Here is a 15,274-nt window from a genome sequence, read left to right as displayed (position 1 = left end):
TCTCTCCCTGCTGATCAGCAGTAAGTCTCGATAGTCGTGATCATATCCTTACAACTCAATGGTTGATTCGAATCTACAATTTATGAAAAAAGTAGCCATTTTATCACGGTTTTCACGGTCTCAAGGTTCTGAATGATTAGAGAGAAAACGGTCGACGAAGAGAAGATTACGACACTAAAAAAAGTTGAGTCAAAATACTTAATAGGAGTCGTGTAAAATTCAATACCGTGGATTGCTCTGTGCCAGAAATTGGAAACTTTTCTGCGCAGCGCCAGTGCAAGTTTACCCCGCAACTTCCGATCGGGAAACGTATTGCATCAAACGCGTGCATTGAAATGGGTATGGAAATATCGAGATCGTAGCTACAACGCTTTGCAGTTGGTATAACGTGTCTAGAAAGTTCTAGAATCCAGATATTTTCATGTAGGTAGATAGGTGTTGCCTTCTCGAAAGAAATAACTCATACACGAGATCTGAGACCCACTCGTGCAGTCTGACCGCCGAAGTTACACCATTGCCCTGGAAACTTGGCATATAATATGTGCGTCTCCCTCGAGTCTTCGATGTTTTTGAGACGCGATGACGAATCCTTCGAGCAGCTTTTTTCCTAATGAGCGTTTCAGTCTCGAAGCTTTCGTTACCCGATCATCTGAATAATTGGGCTACTCGAGACTGCTCTGTATCTGCGATCGATCCGAAGATAACGATCTGACCGTTTATCACTTCGACGCTTTACCATCCTTGCAGCCTGTTCAACGATTACCAATACATTTGCTTTCAAGCATGCTCCGACAACTGGAGTGCGGAATTTTTGCACTTGCTGCAAAGTACCAAGCGATTTAAATCACGGCATCCTGCATTACGTTTTGACGTATTGAGTGAGGATCCAGTTACGTACTGAAAGTATAATTTGTGCTCTGATACGGGTAGGCAAACTACAGCAAATGATGACTGTAATCTTTACCCCGTGATCTAGAGAATCCGAATTCAATACTTCCGAGCTCTCAAAAATACAAGCAATGGCGTGAATACATTTAGGACGCGTGTACATATATAAACGATAATGTTGGAACTTTTCAACCACGTCAGACAATCATTGCTAAACACCGCCGCAATCGACTTTCTTTCTCGAGGAAAGTTATATTCTCCAAGTATAATTATCGTAAAAGCCATTAGCTGATTGTAATTTCTCAACCGGAAACTGCAAGAATACGTTATATCAAATGTTCGAAGATATGTATGTACGATGTTCGGATCTGGTAGCAGACGGGTGTTTTCATTAATTATCACGATAGTGATATAAAATATTCACAGGATTAATGCCGTACTGCAGAGGTACGACAGTTTCGAATGCGCTGCTCGCACGTTTTTTTCCCCTTTTACAGTCTCCGGTTTCTTTAACTCACGATATCCAACCAACGCGCACAACCGCGTCGAGTGTAAGGTTGAGCGGAAACGCGATCATCGCTGATTCGAGTAATCTTAGACCAAGTGTCCAAGGAATTTCGATTTCAACGTGGTTAATTTGCACAGTCAGTTCACCGCCAAGAACGAATGATTAAATAAATAACAAATTGTTATTCTACGAAAAGCTATCGCTGTTAAAGTCCTTCGCGGTGTTGCCGTTGGTCGAATACGGTATTACACTCCACGACCGACAATCCATACACGCGGATCTTTCTGACGTGATGGTATAACCGCATTATTTATTTACATGGAACGCGAGCTGCAGCGAGGGCGGAATGGTCCCTCGACCAAATATTGGGGGAAGAAAGCCGAGAAAATGAAGAGAAGAAATTTATTTTATAACCGTGGTTTTCCCGGAATGTTCCCAGAGCGGCATTGGAAGGGACGAAAAGAATGGATCCGAAATATGTGGTCAGGACCTCCCACGCAATCACCCTACATATGCGCGTGTATGAGCTGGGTGACATTTATCGCTGTACCATACAACCAATCATTTGGGTAATAAATATATATTATCCACCCCAAAGCATCCACTTCCATCCGTAGTCAGATTTTTAGATACCCAGATACTTTTCGTCGATACGTACATTATAGACATATTTTACCTTGATGGTGGTTAAAAAAAAACGAACTAAATATGCAAGGCCCAAGATTTTCTGCGCGTTACGAAAAAGTGAGCAATTTACTATATCGCAGCTCGTACTCGGTATTTATTATGTATTTACTTGCTCACCTTTCACGCTGTTGACCATTACGCTAATTCTACGTAGTTATTTTTCTGCGGGTTACCAGCTCGTCATTTTACTGATGTCTTCATTTTTTTTTTTTTTTTTCTTTCTTCTTTATTTCTTTCTCTCTATTTACGGTGGGATCCAACCGCGTGAGACAGCCTCATGCTATCGCTTTACCAGGGAATACTAATCGACCACCGCATCTGATAAGTATAATAGAGTTTGAGTTGTAACGTTGCGTAATTTGATCGCAGATCGCGATGTGATAATTCTGACAAAGAGTTGGTAAAAACAGGTTCGAAAGGGAATATCGACGGCAATGAACGTTGCAGCGAGAGTCGCGAGTTAAGTGACATTTATCAAAGAGAGGGGCAAACTTTCGTTGAGCCGGAGGATAAAACTGGTTTAACATACCAGTCTTGGCGCTTATCGACTTCTTCGCGCCTGCTAAATGATAGGAATTAAGAAAACTTTTCAAAACTTGTATAAACGGGGTGAAACGGTGCCGGCGCAGGAAGGGCGATATGCTAACTATCTGGAAAAAGTTCCGGAACATCTCAGCCGAGTTAATAAGCCTAATTTAATTGCATTGGCTCAAACTTTCCTCTGCAGCAGCTCGACGTCGAGGGTGCGGAACAAAAGTCTGTTTTCTATTGTCACGAGCAAACGCGAAATTATAAAGCGCTGAGGTCTGTCGACCCGGTTGATCCTGGAAAATTATACGTCTCCTTAAAATTGGGGTGAACGAAAGAAAAATCGAAAATTAAATCTCGACGTAACGCTGAAAGTCCCGACACCTTCATATTACGGGTGAAAGATTTATATGCCTCTAAAAAGTCTAATTAATTATCGAGATACGTCTTATTAACCTTCATCGAGCCGTACGTCCCACCCATCGAGAAGAACGAACTCCATTTTTCACCTGTCTCCAAAACTCATGCGATACTGTTGATCGTTCCGCGTGTAGCGCGAGCTTAGTTTTTTCTTCCGGGTGAACGGTCGACCAGTGAGCTAAATGATTAGAGGCTCTCGATCCCTCGGACACAGCTGGGCCACAGCTTTTTATCGTGATACAAATTTGTTCGTGTTTTTGGTACAAAAGATCGCAACCCCGGCAAAATAACTTGTCAAAGACAAACGAAATTTTCATCGTTTTTACCAATCCGTTTTTAAGCAATGGGGATATATTTTTAGTATCCTTGTTCTGATACGATCGAGAGAATAAATATGATGTAGAGTATTGAAATGAAACTACAAATGTAACTTGAAGTTTGAACGGGATTTCAAGTTTTATTTCCAATTAAGTCAGCAACACCAGCCAGCTGAAACTAACTTTGAAAGAAACTTCTCGATACCTGGCTGCAATTATCCGCCTCATATTTGTCAAAAATGTACTCAAGGACATAAAAGAATAGCTTACAATTAGTTAGCTATTTATCAACCTCCTCGAATGCCGATAACCGCGAGATAGTTTAGAAATTGATGGAAATGTGGCGTACCTCGAAAATCCTTGAGGTAGGTGATCCATCATAGATTCCGTACAGCGATGTCTGCGTCAGGTTGAATTTGCGGCCGAGGATGCCTTACGCAACGAATCTTTAGCCATGGGCATGGATCGCGGCTGCCGGAGTAACGGCTGCGCATACATATATATAGCTACATGTACGCGCTCTGGATAGCGTAGTACGATGGGAATTTATCAACCGCCTCTAGGCGGTTATACGCCTCAACGCTGACTCAGCGGGCAGCAATCTCATTCACCGCAAAGAGAGGCGAGATTTCGCGAGATCGTCCCGATGCTTGGCTAATCTTTATTTCTGTCCGCACGCTTCGGGCGAGCTTCGTCATATGACGCGTTGTTGACGGGCGAGAAGAACAATAAAAATCATTATAATATCACGACAAATACGGTATAAAAATCTCAACGTGCACGACTTTTGGATATCGCACTCGTGACACATTCGCACAACTCTGCGATTCGCGAGCAAACGGCTCAGACGAATGCCACTAACGTTGATTTTCTTTTCGTTGAACGCCGTACGATTGATTTAAGGGATCGAATGGAGCGTGAATATCGCGAATCAGCGGCGGATTTAGCAACGCGCGTCACAGTCAGCGCGTCTCGATAGATTTCAAGAAACGCTCCCGCAGACTGTGGCTAATTATAGTAACGAATTCCGATGCTCGTTACACATCAGACGTTTGCTGATACACAGGCGGCGAAGAGAAATGATTTCACTTCCCATCCAGGAAGTTTCTTGGCACTCGGCCTCGCGCCTCTTATAGACTGGCCAAGTGGGTGGTCCGCGTCTCTTAGATTTTATGGTAATCATGCAAATCAACCGATCGATCACTGCAGTACTGTTCGTATCTGATTGCACCGCTGCCTGAACGCCGATGTAACGAAAGCCGAATTAGCTTATAGGCTGGCGTCTTTATCCGAAGGTTTGATTTCAGTTTCATACATGATTCAGAGTCGTTCCACACTTTCTCCCTTCATCGGTATTACGCTGAACGCGTTTCCGACGATTTTCTTTATCGCAGATCGGTGACGAGTCGCTTTGCAGAGTCATCGCAACGCCGGTTCAACGACCTTGGCAGACTTTTTTTTCATCTACTAGGAGACTGTCAGGGTCACGGTACTGACGTAATCTCCGATATTATATTTTTTTCGTTTTATTAATATTTACGAAAACTGTACTAAATTCAACCCACGCGCAGTCTTATTCCGACAACGAACATCAGCTTGCGATTCGATCTATTTATTGCTGACTGAACTTGAGCCGTGCTAAATATACCTACGTATACAGGGTTTAAATTCATTTTCGATTTGGATGCACAATTGAACGGTGCTGAAGAAATTTTACTGGACATTACACAAGGACAATGGGGAAATTCCAGAGCCGTGGTATCACGACCGCGGAGATAATATAATACATTTATGGACATCTATCCAGAAGTTTGATGCTTGGGAGGAATTCTTTGCTGACTATGAAAATTATGCGTTGAACGATATTGCGGTCAGGTACAAAGATCGATTACTTTCCTTATTCTTTTCCACGCGCTTCTGCAACTGTAATTAATTTTTTTTTTTCCCCTCTTGTTGGGTTTTCCAAAGAAAATCTTTTGATTATTTATTACAAACAATTATTAATAAAACGCATAAAACCAGCTATTCCAACGGAACAATATAAACTTCTACTTGCCATTCTGACCGCTATACTTTTAACCCTATCTTGATTCGTTTTCTCGCTTATATAAATTGTCACATCTGCAAATAAATATCGTTCGTTCGAACAAGAATGAATTTCAGTCCCGAAGCTTTATAATGTAGCGAAAATAGAAAAGGGTTGAAGTTACCGTTAAACGGTGGAACATCCACGTCTCGACAGCCTATAATTCAAAGCGAGTGACGCAAGAACCGAACGAAGTCTGCGTAATGAAATGCGAGTTTAACCCGTACTTCATCCGTGAAACGACGAGGGTCATTTGCCGCTCGATATTCCCGCAGATTGATTGATCCGCAGCGCATATAACTGCAGCGGATCCACTGCGCATTCACCGTACACCGAGGATTAATCAAGCTCTAGGTACAGAAGCTAATTGCCGCGGAGTGAAAAGAATCTGTCACCGACGGCGAGGATGTGAATTAGTGAGAAAGTGTGGGTGGTATTAAAATAGTCAACAGTGGTATGTAGTTTTAATTAGTCAGGTCGTCAAAATGTTTTATCACCAAATCGCTGCGTCGGAATTTGATCCCGGCGGTGCTGCTTCAAACTCGTCGCTTTACACACACGGAATATCGGCATTAAAGATTAGCCCAAAGTTCAAACTCGACAAGTTCGAACGTATTCCGATACTCCGGTTACGCGAGCTACCTATAAGTAAGTACACAAATCAACCATGTCTCCGGTGACGATAATCGTCCGGCGGTAATTATGCCCTGACAATAAGCGGCCTTGTCCGTTTCAAATGAAAGTTCGTTGAGTGGCTATCGAGGGTCAACCCTGAACTGCGGTTGCGATTAGTCGAAAAAAATCGAGTTCCCCGCAAAACGCGTCGGAGTCGCATAAACGTCGAATATCCGCCCCTCGCCTCTCGCCGTTCAGCGAAAGCACATCCGAGTGAGTCAGCGGCGAGCTTTCGCGGCGCTTGCAACCGAGATGCGTTTATCGGTGATCCTCCGTCGCGGTGCTGCGCGCCTCGAAGACGAGCCGGCTCGGTGTTTATGTAGATACATTTGCATACACGAAGACGCGAACGGAGTGTGATCTCACGGTCTGCCGTGCGCCGCGGCCCGTATAATAGGGGATATGCGATGGAAGTGGAGCAGTCTCGCCGTGCAGGCCACGCGTCTGCGAAGTGTCCGAACTACTCCCGCGATACGACCGACCGAACCGGTGACAGGTATTATTCGTACCGAGTATAATACACCTCAATTATCCGCAGCTTCGAGTGAGTTTGACGATTCTCCGTGAAAGTGACGCGAAACGGTTCTTGCGGACCAATTTCCATTTTTAATATTTGTTGGTTTTTTTTTTTTCTCGTTTCTTTTACTTCTCTCCGTATTGCCCTTTGGGAAAGCATATCACCAAATCGACAGTGTCACCTCGTTTTGCAAAGGTTCGTTGCTGTTTCGTATTATACATACTGTTATATGTAATATATATTTACTTTCCAATTTACCTTCAAGGTTGGTAGGTATAATGTCTGTGCTACAATAACCGTTGGCCTTGATTTAATTTCATCCGCACGCCGATACTGGGTCACTTATTCGATAGTTCGTCAAGGGGACATACTCTGACCACTGCCCGAAGTTTCTCGCTTTTCTCGTTTTAAACAGGCCCTGCACATATTTTCATTTTGCGCATTAACATGTTACTTAAAGTATTCGACCACGTATCGTGCGAAAGAAGTGGACAGAATTTTCTAATTTCAGTAATATTTGGAAAACATACCTAAAGTGCTGCATGTCTTTTACGGGTTGAAGTTAACCATCGGAAACAACATTTTATACTCATAACCTTTAGCTTCAATCTTGGCATAAATACGAAGTATGTACTTGAAATAGTACAAGCACTTTTCTCGGAATTCACCGTTTTGCTCCACTCTGTGCCGCTGCGAATTAAAGGCGATGGACCAAAAGATCTCTAATCAATTTACAATTTTACAAGCCTGAGGCAAAAGAGTATGGCTTTGAAAAATTGTGGTTTACAGTTTAGTCTTTGCATGAGTTTAATGCAGCTTGCGATCGAAAGCATGAGGATCGAATACCCCGATTCTGTTACGGAAAAAGCAAATAAATTATCGAATTATTATATCGCCGTCGATGAATTAGTTCTTAATCGTTTGAAGGCGTATTATGTATGATTCGCGAAATTTAACATTCCCTTAGAATGTTTTCGGTAAAATCGACGGAAAATGAAAAAAAATTGTGTCCTGATACACATTTTTCTGCAGCATACAATGCAACCTGCATGCAAGGTAGAGAAAGTTTCTGCGATCTTCGATCATCTCGAACGGCGATATTGCGCCGCGTGAAACGCTTTGTGAAATAAACGTGTACGTCTAAAAATGTTTTTGGCATTAGTAAACAATGTTTTTACAGTCCATATTTACGAAGCGATGGAGACTGCTGATTGAATAATCACAACGTTGATTCCGTACAGACGAATAACGAAAGTATCATTTTAGCAATTCAAATTTTGTGCAAATTAAACCGCGACGGTATTAATTTGTAGCTGTTTCATTATTACACTAAATAAACTGATGAGGAACGCGTGATTGGAAGGTGAAAAACAGCACGAAAATACGGAAACAACTGCGAATATATTTGATATGAATATTCTGGATGGTGTTCGTCACTTTCGAAATTGAGATATAAAAAACCCCAAGAACTTTTTAGTGCCTATATACGTTCAGAATTGAGTCGACCGTCCATTTTCTAAAAGTATAAAAACCAAGGCGAGACTCGATACGTTTCACAACTCCCGCGAGTTCCACAAGTAAAAGTTACCTCCGGTGAAACAACCTCATCTCCAGAAAGTGACTCGTCTCTGGTTGTCCGGGTTTGGTCCGGCAGTCCTTGTACATACAAGCCGTACATATACGGTGCAATGCCGCATTGCACGAAGCGTTAAATCTTAGCCGTCAGACGCGGTCAGCATTTTTTTGTATAGAACGAGGAAACATCCAGCTCAAAATATGACCCGCCAGTGATTTACGCCGCCCGCCACACGAGCTACATCTGTAATCCGATATTCGATTTCATATTCATTGACCGATGGCAAATGGCTCGAGACATTTTGAGAGAGATAAATTGAATACAGACGATAAAACGAACGGATTTGTCGATCCGCCGACCTTTTACAACGCCTGCAACGCAGTGCAAAGCGCCGCCATCTATTCTTATCGTGAAAAGGGATTCCGCGATCCGTAATTGAGTCGCGTGGAGAATTCGAGTCACGAGTGTGCAGGGCGGTCTTCCATAATCCGCGATATCTCAATCAGTATCAGTTCTGACTGGTCTGAAATGCTTCCGGAATATCGTAATAACCGAGAAAGCTATTATAACCCGGATAAGTTGTTTTTATCAATCTCGGAGGTCGGAGGCACGTCTCGATGTCCGGCGCCGAGATACGTGCGTCGGGAATGTTATAACATTCTCCTCGAGGGCGAGTCTCGATCTTTTATTCCGACGTCAAAAATCCCCCACCTCCTTCCCTCTCTCGCTCTCGCTCGCGCTTCGAACTCTTCCGAGACCGTGAAGACCAAACTTGGGTGAGGTTGAGCAATGCAGTCGTTTGATTTACGGCCCGTACGCCGACCTGGAATCACGACTCTATGCCGGAGTGCAAGGAACGACGAACAGGAAACTCCCGGCTATCCAAGGGAACCGAAACTTGCAGACCGGACTGATGCGAGTTCGAAAGTTCACTCGTAGCTCGCTGCACTCCCATAGAGCATCGGGCAAGCATCGCGAATACGTAATAGTATAAGCACGGAAACGAATCACCGCCAGCATCTGCGTTACACCCGTAAAATTATTGCACAACTCCAGCCCGCGTCGAAAAACTAAAAAGATTCGTCGTCCGCGAATGCGAAAGAAAGTTTCATTTTTAAATGTACTTGCAACGAAAAAAACATAGAAAAACAACTTCTGCGAGAAGAGCGAAACGTGTCATCTTCTGACGAGCGTAATGCCTTATTTCAAATACTTTCCAATCTTCGAACGCTGGCAAAATTTCTCAGATATACGTTTTTTAAGGTGTAGAAAAAAATTTAAACCGCAAAAAATTAAGGAAGCATTATTTCTGCCCATGTATTGACATTCTTTTGCCCGTTCAGCCGAACGTACTTCATGCTGCACCGTGCAGTTGAGAAGCATGGGAAAGGCGAATGAAATTTTTCACTCAAAGGGTGAACACCGGACGTGCGCAGCGCAAAACGCGTGACTTTGACAATGAAAATAGGTCCGTAGTATTTCCCCATAAGCATTGGCGCGGGAGTTCCGTGATTCCGAGACACTACCTTATAAGGTTTGTCGGTGCAGCCTGATACTTATTAGACTCTTTCTTTATGCAGGAGCAGCAGCAGCAGCAGCGGCAACACAGATATTCAATTAAACGATCACTTTGAAGCGTAGAGTTTACGTGGGTGATAATCAACTCCATTGATTAGCACCCCTGGAGCCTCTTGTCTCTCTTACAGCTATGCAATGAAGCAATTGAATCTGCTGCAGAAAGTCAACGCTTGCCTAGACGAGGCGCCTTTTTATATTCGATAAAAATTCTCGGACTGCATCGTTGCATTTACTAAGTAAGCAGTAATTCGATTCCGTAGTGGCGAAGCTAAATCGCGATAAGAGGTCTCAGAAGTTTCCTGTCTGCGGTGGCGACTGTTTATTGCGCCACAGCGAATTGTGAGCCTTACGAAATTCCCCGCTCTGTAGGGTTGCGAATTTACTATTGTATGTTTATAACGGGTTTTCGCCAAAACGTTAATTACGTACGTACATTTTTTTCCGGTTGCAAAGTCTGCGTTGCAAAATCTGCGCAAGTTCAGTTGCTTGTCTTGACCGACTAACGTATATTCGTTGTACGTTGGACGTCAATGAGGCAGTTTATACGTTTCCTCTTGTTGAAAAATCAGTGAAAGTACCACACAGAATAGTATTTCATCATTGATCAGTTATCCCCGATGTAATAACAAATAAAATTCTCCGAATTTATCACTCGGCGGAAAATCCTTATCGAGTTTCTTATACTCTGCGGTCAAAGCGTAAAAAATTGCCTAAGAATTACAAATAGTGCGAGTAAAGTGTAAAGCGTCAATGCTGACGGATAAATACATGATTTGCTTGATATATGCCAGGTATCTGAGAAGACATTTTTTACGATCCCTTGTGTTACTAATAAACGATAATTTTTGTTGTTCGTTAACACAATTAGCCAACAGTCGCGCATCTTAATTTATTGATTATCGAGCCTGCTGCGTTACACATACACCTATATACTTCCTTCGAAGAGGGTCTGCAGAAGGGTGGAAAAAAGGATGGTCGAGATTTCCGTCCGGATTAATTATCGGTTTTATCTTCACCGCAAGTGAACCGAAACCCCACAGAGACGAGGGAACAAACGTCTACCGTACGAGCTAACCGGGGATTGATTTTTGGGGTATAATTTCTCAGCGATTATCGAGTACGACGACGCGATGGCCGATTTTTCGCCGTCGACAAAACATTGTCTGGTCGTACGCGACGTATACGTATATGGGGCATTTCATGTCAATCCGCCGGGCCATTGGCCTGACCCCTTCCGATTTTGATGTCTAATGTATTTTGGGTTCTCTTTGGCCCGAAATACGACCTCAAATTTTTGGAAATTTTTATTTCATTTTTAAGGGGTTGCGCGAGCTCAAAAATCATAAAATTTTGAGAAAACACGAAGAGTGATCGTTTTTAAATTGATGATTTTTTTTTCACAGAAACTAGGACCCAAAACATAATTTTTCGTCCTAGTCCGAAAATGGGCCGAGAACTAGCATTTTTGATTGTTTTTTTTTTTTCAAGAATATTTTATTTTATTTTGCGGACGAAAAACAAAAAAAAAAAAAAATTTCTTGTGAAACTTGTTTTTTTTTTCTTAGATTAAAAGTAGATATAAAATAGTAACTTAGTAAAAAGTAGAGCTTCTTCGACAATTTTCGTGCCTCTTTCCTTATTTTCTAAACTATTTTTTTTTTTTGTTTTTCGTCCGCAAAAGAAAATAAAATATTCTTGAAAAAAAAAAAAAAATCAACAATGCTAGTTCTCGGCCCACTATCGGACTAGGACGAAAAATTATGTTTTGGGTCCTAGTTTCTGTGAAAAAAAAATCATCGATTTAAAAACGATCCCTCTTCATGTTTTCTCAAAATTTTATGATTTTTGAGCTCGTGCGACCCTTTAAAAATGAAATAAAAATTTCCAAAAATTTGAGGTCGTATTTCGGGCCAAACAGAACCCAAAATAAATTGGACATCAAAATCAGAAGGGATCAGGCCAATGGCCCGGCGAATTGACATGGAATGCCCCATACATAAGGCATGCGTTCTATACATAGAATGACGCAATGATCAATCAGCACGCAACGAGAAGATAATGTAATGATAATGATACGCCTAGCGCGTATAAATAACGCATGTCACTACAGTTTTGCAATTGTATTCGCAGGTTCGCGAATCAATCAAAGTTTTCTCGGAATCGCTACACACATTGTATCTACAGCGTGAATTCTTATCTCCTCGCAACGTCACGCATCAAGGAATGCTCGTGTATAAAATTCGGAGTATTACCATAAACGAATAAAGCGCACTGTATTTATACATGTATACACGCACGCTCGCACACGCAGCTTATGGGTACCGTGTGGTATTCGTACCAAGATTGAATAACGTCACGTCGGCTGTTATAAAATCGGAGCTTGCCTCTCATATATATATACAGGCAATCTTAATAATCGTTTCAGTTAAGCTCTGTCCGTCGCGGTCTTCTCATTGCCAAGTTCATCAGTCTGACATTCGCAAACGACTCGATCCGAGTATTGTGCCAACTGTTACTTTCGTGCTGTAAAACTTCGATAGGACATTCGTCACTTCAATCGTGAGTACCCTAAATATTCGTTCAATGATAATACATTTCAAATCTGTTACACTTCGTTACTTGACAGATGATTTTTCATTTGTTTAAATAAATTCGTGGCAAACTAAATCTTACGAATTCAGACTCTGAATATTTTTGACAACATTCGGATAATGAAAATATAGAATAAACGAAAAGTGTGTCTCACAGATCGAGAGTTGATTTTTTGGGATTTTCAAATTTTTACAACATTTATTTCTGTTTGGATTCATGTAATGTTACGTCTCTCGCGGAGAAATTCATGGAATCATCGAGTCTGTGGGCTTGATAATTTACGTCCAAATCGTTTCTAAATGAAATAGCAAAATCTGATTCTGAAGAAATAACTCACACGCTGGTCAACTTTTCGACGCAAAGTTGAAACAAGAATAAGAACCATGTCGCAATTGTGACGTTGAATTTTTTTTTTACAATTCACACCTTCGTACTGCCTGCGCGCAACAGCGATGAGGAAACTCTGTCAAAATTAGGACTGACCCGTCCACACGTGGCATTAGAAAATAGTACAATAAATAGACCGAGGAATGCAGTGAGCGTGCCTTGACTACCGACCGGCATTCCCATGTGCCATTCCGTACCCGGACTGAATATGACATCGTGAAAAGTGAAAAAGGAAATACAGTCGCGCCTTATACTCCAGAGCTGGTAATTAGAGAAGCAATAACGCTCGGTCGAAGAAGAGGTCGATGAACGGCAAGTCGGTCCTTACGGCCCAGACTGAGAACCACTGGATATATTATTCAGTTTCAGGGGTGTTAATTAATATCCAAGCATCCTCGTCCTCGCGCGGCATACCTAACCCGCTTCTGTCCCCTTTCGAACACCCGAAGCCTAGAGAAACGCCCGAGGAACCGAGATAGACGTGCGTTGCGCCGATGCTGCAGAAACCCCGTCATGCGTCTTCATCCACGGAGCCCATCTCCGTCGCTATCCGGCTGCCATCGCTGACGAGGGTTGTAATTATTGCATAATCACGACCGTAATACCAGAGGCAAACGGGCCATCCGGAGGATCCCGGATCCCCGCAACGTTTCATTGTCCGCTGTTCCCAACAGCTGTAATACAAGACCCCTGTCTGGTTGTGCCTAGGCATAATTCGCCCGAATCTAAACTGCGGATAATACAGGTCCACCGTTGAACCTAACGATCAAACCCGGAGATCCCGTCTTCGTTGGCTACTGACTCAAGGAAACTGTGCTCACGGCTGACTTCCGATCGATCGATCGATCGATTGATTGAATTAGCGGAGTTTCCGGCCGTCTACGCAGAGCGATACTTTCATCCTTGCAATTTGGAAGATTTTTTATCTATTTATTTTTCTCACCTTTGTTCTGTAGTGTACATTGAACGGACGCCTACAAGCGGTGGGCGCGACGAAACGCTAAGCCTTCGGTATTTCATCAAATTGAGGTAATTTTAATTAGTTATACCCACAGACAGTGAACTGCACACGCGAGTTTTACCGACCCGCGAATCGCTGGACCAAACCGAGATTCGTAAATCTGGTAACGCTTTCGCTGCTCGAGTCCACCGATTAATCAAATTTCGAACCGACAAACCTCCCGCTTCCGCGATTTTCGCCATTCGATGTGTGCGTATGTGTTGTGTGTATTATTTGATGAAAATAACACCGCGCTGCCGCAATTGCCAATTGGAACGAAACTAACGCGCGAAGCCAATTATTACCGCGGAGCGTATATAACTTTCGAGATTCGCAGCTGGAATTTGGTCGTTAATTATTTTGTTTTTTTTTTTACTTTCTTTTTCCTCGTTACCGAAAATGATAACGAAGCCGTTCATTAAGCTCGGTGAATTGCGAAGTGATGAAAGTTTGAAAAATATTGTATACCTGCATTATCTGCGTACCTACAATGAAAGACCATTTACACGCGGCGTGCATCGCAGGCAGCACAAATCGTCTTGCGGACAATGATGATAATAATGAACCGTGAAATAGAAAAAATTCCGGTGCATAATTCATGCATAAAAATTCTCCAATTTAAGTATATAGTAAGAGACCTAGAAAAGTGTATAGAAGAGCACTGCAATGTGCGCTTCGCAGTGTTCCAATCAATTCGGTACTTGCATCGAAATACACGTTAGGAATTTTCTCGGCCCTTAATCTTGATCTCCGCCTTTTTTATCCTCTCCAATTTTCCCCGCAGCAAAGTTTGAAACTAATTTGTCGCATCTATCGCAGTGGAATAGTGTTGCAAATTACGATGGAATTTTATTTGATAGTTGGTTACCGATAAGTCGCGATCAAGTCGATCCTCGCTGACTCAGCTGACAGGTTATACATGCGAAGAAGCCTATAGGAACGCGGCTTGTTAATGTTATACACACCGTCGCGATCCGAGCGAAACGGAGGCCCCCATGTATCTCGGTATCGTGCATGAGCATGGGAGTCGCCTTTACGGTAACGCGAAACCGGGAATACATAAGTACAATATACATGCATGTACGCGTGCGCGAATGTTACCATGCATTCACCCACGGCATGGTATAAGTGCCGGTTTGCATACCTATGTAATATCGCAAAAGGTTCATTGGCACTATTCTTGCGGGAGTGGTGATTTTTATCGCGGTTCGCATATTTTTTCCCCTCCCTTTTTATGCACCATTTTTATACACTGCAGTAGAAAACTGATTGCGCAGAGCATGCAGCTATGCTGTTGTTGGTTGTGGGAATTTTTTTTTTTTTTTTTTTTTTTTTACACCCCTCTTTCACCGAGGGACGGCCGTGCCTGTAAAATTCCTAGCGTTTATTATCGGCATCGGAGCTGGTGTATGCCCACATGGGTACACTGTCGCTGTCAAAAATGCTAAAATTACACGCGGATTTCTGCAGTTGCACGGGGTGGATATACAGCCGGTTGACGCCGGGGATTTGAAT

At 42.7% G+C, this 15,274-nt stretch overlaps 2 protein-coding genes across 4 annotated transcripts in view; one reads left to right on the top strand and one right to left on the bottom strand.

Annotated features, from left to right (window-relative positions):
- LOC107218430 (synapsin) overlaps nucleotides 1–15,274 on the bottom strand; it is a 101,513-nt gene that overhangs the window by 38,961 nt on the left and 47,278 nt on the right. The gene's annotated exons all lie outside the window — the stretch shown is intronic.
- Nucleotides 1–15,274, top strand: part of LOC107218432 (tissue inhibitor of metalloproteinase) — a 51,936-nt gene that overhangs the window by 7,920 nt on the left and 28,742 nt on the right. Inside the window, exon 1 of one of the 3 annotated variants that reach the window (XM_015656308.2) lies at nucleotides 6,364–6,821. The exons of 1 other annotated variant lie outside the window; for it this stretch is intronic. The gene's annotated coding sequence lies outside the window, so the exon portion shown is untranslated. Of the gene's footprint in view, nucleotides 1–6,363; nucleotides 6,822–12,191; nucleotides 12,340–15,274 lie in introns of those variants that run through there. One more of the 3 variants, XM_015656307.2, reaches the window with a different exon arrangement.

This window comes from Neodiprion lecontei, chromosome 4, assembly GCF_021901455.1.
Source record: "Neodiprion lecontei isolate iyNeoLeco1 chromosome 4, iyNeoLeco1.1, whole genome shotgun sequence".
Classification (NCBI taxonomy): Eukaryota; Metazoa; Arthropoda; class Insecta; order Hymenoptera; family Diprionidae; genus Neodiprion; species Neodiprion lecontei.
The sequence above is the reverse complement of the archived record's forward strand: the minus strand, read 5'-3'. Positions and strand labels throughout refer to the sequence as shown.